Consider the following 4,703-nt stretch of genomic DNA (forward strand, 5'->3'; position numbering starts at 1 on the left):
GCCGCCAGTGGTACCAGTCCCTGCCTGGAACCAGGTCGTCTGAAAAAGCTTCGGAGTGGACTCCCAACTGTGATTTGTGGGTGAAAGTGTCCTTCCTAGAGCGGGTGTTTTACGGCTTTAAGATTTTAAGTAGAGATAGTCGCAGAGAAAGTAACATCACAGCCAATCAGGTACTACCTTTAGTTCCTCCAAACGTGGTTCACCGGAAGGCCATGCTGCAATAAATCCCAATTGTCCTGGTGAAAAACATTAGGTCCAGGTGTGGCACTACAAGTGGCGGATCCTGCATGGGGCCATTGCCTCCAACACTTTTATTTCCATCATTAACCCTGCTGTGTCCAACCAGTGCCCCTTCTGCAACTCCAGCGAAACGGTTTTTCACATTTTTATTGATTGTTTTAGACTCACTGCATTTTTTATTGTTTTAACACATGTTTTTAGTTCTTTTAATCAGAATTTTACAATCACAAATTGTATTTATGATACGAGCTACAGCAAAAAAAACAAAGAAATGTGGCAACTTTTAAATTTTATTATTGGAGAAGCCAGATTGGCAATTTACATCTCAAGGAAAAATAAAATAGAATGTCTCGCTAGTGATGATGCAACAATGGTGTGGCGCCGCAACCTGCGTTCCCGGATCTATCTCGAGTTTTCTTTTTTTAAAATGGTGAAAGACCTTGACGCTTTCACAAAAATTTGGTGCCACAAGAACACTTTGTGTGCTATTTTAAACAATGAGTTATTTTTTTCTGATGCACTCAAAGATTGAATGTTTCCTTTTTTTGGCTTTTGATTTGTGTTTGTGTTTTTTTTGTGTTTGATTTTTATTTGTCTATTTATGTATTTATTTAATGTTTTATTTTTGTTTTATGTTTGTTTTGTTTTGAATGGGTTGTCTCCTTTGGCTTGGTTTTGATTTTGTGTTTGTTGTTCATTATTATATATTTTTTAATTCATTTAATTCTTTGTTTAATCATTTATTTATGTTAGGAAAAGGTGCATATTTTTTTAGCCTGTATTTTGTAAATAAATGTGATTGTAAAAATCAAAAAAAAATCTTCTTCTTCTTCTTCTTCTTCTTCTTCTGCCGCATTATCTGGGGTCGGGTCGCGGGGGCAGCAGCCTCAGCAGAGATGCCCAGACCTCCCTGGCCCCAGTCACCTCCTCCAGCTCATCCGGTGGGACCCCAAGGCATTCCCAAGCCAGCCGGCAGACATTGTCCCTCCAGCGTGTCCTGGGTTTTCCCCGAGGCCTCCTTCCTTCACTACCCAAAGCTCTTGACCATAAGTGAGGGTGGGAACGTAGATCGACCGGTAAATCGAGAGCCTCGCCTTTTGGCTTAGCTCCTTCTTCACCACGACGGACCGGTACAGCGACCGCATCACTGCAGACGCTGCACCGATCCGCCTGTCGATCTCACGCTCCATCCTCCCCTCACTTGTGAACAAGACCCCGAGATACTTGAACTCCTCCACCTGAGGCAGGATCTCCCACCCGACCCCGAGAGGACAAACCACCTTTTTCCGGTCGAGAACCATGGCCTCGGACTTGGAGGCGCTGATCATCCTCCCAGCCGCTTCACACTCGGCTGCAAACCGAGTGGTCCTGGCACGATGAAGCCAACATGACCACATCATCTGCCAAAAGCAGAGACGCAATCATGTGTCCAAAAAATCCAAAAACTTAAATGAGAATTCCCTTTTTGTGGTACAATATAAGATCTTAAAGAGACATTTGTCTTCCAAAGTTGAGTTGACTTAACCGTTTTCTCCATTTCTCTTTCTTGAGTTCATTCGCAGCTGAGGATCATTAACACCAAAAATGGTTGCAAACTTAGATCATCATGGACTACGGCTTGTGTGAAGCACTTTGTGAAACATTAAGCTTTTCTCTGTAATGTTTGATACTTGCAGCAAGACATTGCCAGTTCTTTTCCAACGGCTGCCATTTCAAGTTAGCACCCTAGTAACTCTAAAGTGTCTGCAGTGACTTATGGAAATGGATCAGAAACCCTTGCGATAACAGAGAATCTGAGTTTTGTTGTTGTTGTCATTGTTGTTGTTGTTAATTAGCAATGGCTAGCTAGCTAACGCTGCAAAACCATGTGGCTGTGCAGCTAAGTGGAGCTTTGTGCTGACAGACTTGGGGCCAATTCCAATTCCTCCCTTAACTCTTCAATCTCAACCGTCGCCCTTAACCCTCAATCTTTGGCCCTCAATCTTGGCCCTCAAAATTAAGTGTAAGGGCTTAGAAATGGGACACCCCTTAAGTGCAGTTACGTCTTCAGACTGTGGGGGGCGGCCTTACGCCAAAGCTACGTCCAGTCTGTCAAGAAGACGACAACAACGAAGAAGAAGGAGAAAAAGTGAAAGACTATGAAAAAGGAAGAAGTCCTCCGTCGCTACACAACGAGGTATACAAGTAACGTGAAGCCGGGACCGCCGGTCCGGTTGACAAACCTCGTAAAGTAAAAAAAAAAAGGTTACGCAACAACGATGTCAATAATCCATAAAAAAAGTCTTAAACTAGACAATAAAATGGTTTCGTAATATTTATATCTTTATTAACTAAGAAGATACTTCCATTTGTAGCTCGCTTTTACATCGCCATCTTTTTCGAAGATGTCTTGGCGAAAATACGCAATGCCTTCTGGGTAGCCCTTACTGCCAAGGGTGGTGCTGGAGAATCTCAATATTGAGGGCGATACAGCCCTTAAACTCCTCCCTCAATTTGGCGTTCTTAGAATCGGGACAGAACTTGCACCTCGCGGGAGCGCGCATTTTTGAGATTGAGGGTTGAGATTGAGGGTTAAGGGAGGAATTGGAATTCACCCTTGATCTACTCTGGATGGATTTACGTTGTTGCTTCCAATGTTGTGCCATAATCAGGTCAGAATTTATACAGGCTACCTGCAAAACTGATGGCATACTAATGATTTTGGCATCTTAGTCCCATCCAGAATGCTTGAATCGAACACAACATTTAGCATTTTATATTTGATGCCTATATGCCACTGCGACTTTGATTAGTTCAGAACCACGCAAAAAAGATTGAATTTAGACCAATGGGTGGGGTGCCGCAAACAATAATGTCTCCTTTACTCTGATCACGTTTTGTGATGAAGACCGGCAGCCACAGCCTGGTCGTCCTCCACAGCCTCGTAACGTGTGAATCATGGGGCGTTGGTGAAGCCTGATGTAGGTCATAAGAGGCAATCAAATGCTTCAGAGGGCACCGTTAAGTGATGCCTCCTTTTATGACATGTGCAATGACAGGTGAATGACACAATAATTTGTCCGGGCGAAAACTAATCTGAGACCTGAGGACAATGTTATGACAGCACGTCTGCTCGCCTCTCAGGTGTCAAATCCTGAGTGCCGATTCAGGACGCGCTCGGCTCTCCTGCCTTTTTCCGGCCTACGTTTCACCGTTTGATGATTGGTCTGGCTCCGCGCTGCCCTCGGCCTCCCACCTGATTCTCGCACATCTCACTGTGGGTATTTTTTTCCAAGCAGAGGAGGGAAAATACCGATACATCTCGCGCCTCTCTGGTGGCATATTAAAGCTTGAGGTGTCCCTCAGGTCAGAGGGCTGTAAACACTTATGAATGTTATGAGGTGCTTAAACCCCCGGAAAGGTCAGTGGATTCGAGGGATGTAATAAAACCGGGAGACCAAACTGGATATGGAGGGATTCTGACGGTCGCAGCCCAGGAGGGAGATTAATGTTCTGCGCTCATCCTTTTATCCATCACAGTTTCCCATCTGCGACCACAGTTTAGCGGGAATTTTCCTGGCCGTATTTCTTCCACTTTGGCGCAAGTGTCTACGTAATGTTGCTCCAAGATGAGCCCTCCACAGTTTGTTTCAGGCAACTGTGACAGAAAGAACATTATTTTGTGGACCGTTGGTATGCTGTAATCAACAAATCAAATGATTACATGAATATGCTCCCAGAAACCCGGTACACCTCATGGGAAGTCAATGGGAAGTCCTTTTATCTTGCGTATCTGGGAAAGAGCCCATAGGAAGTGTTTTTTTGAAGGATGGGCTTGGATGGGCCTGTTTTAAGCTGACCAATTAGATTATACGCTGTTCAAGGCTTCCTATTGGTTTAAAGGGCAACAAAATGCAGTCGCTAGTCGCACAGTATGCACAGCAAAGTTTGATTCAGACTCCCATTCAAGCACTTCCGTTAAAAACACAAAGTATATTCTTGGTTGAGAAAAAAAAACAATCATCAGTGCTATTTATTGTGGATATTTTAACATTAAAATGAGATCTAAAAATACTGCAAAGCCTTTGTAGCAAAAACCAGCACAAATCTCCTTAGCAATGTTTCTAACAAATCTTATTAACATCTTCTATTGTATGTATTACTTTTGTGAGTTCCAGTCTATAGTATTTGTATAGGAAGCTGCTGGTTCTTTAGTGGTACTTAAGGGTGGATGAGGTTTTCTCCTCTTTGAAAAATGATGCTATGTGGCATGATTTCTCAATGCCTTTAATCAACACTTGACAAGGTGCTGTATATCACGTTTTTGGTTTTTTTGTGTGAATCCAGTTGTCAGTGAATGTTGTTTCATGCCATAACTAAAGAAGAGAAGCAGCAATTATTACCATTTTTTACATTTAGTCAGTACAGAGTGAACCGAACCTTGGGCAGTGATTTTTTTTTTCCACAAATGCCTCTCTGTTGAT

The sequence above is a fragment of the Nelusetta ayraudi genome, unplaced genomic scaffold, assembly GCF_046127955.1.
Source record: "Nelusetta ayraudi isolate G7.1 ecotype Tasmania unplaced genomic scaffold, CSIRO-AGI_Nayr_v1 ptg000135l, whole genome shotgun sequence".
In the NCBI taxonomy this organism is placed as follows: Eukaryota; Metazoa; Chordata; class Actinopteri; order Tetraodontiformes; family Monacanthidae; genus Nelusetta; species Nelusetta ayraudi.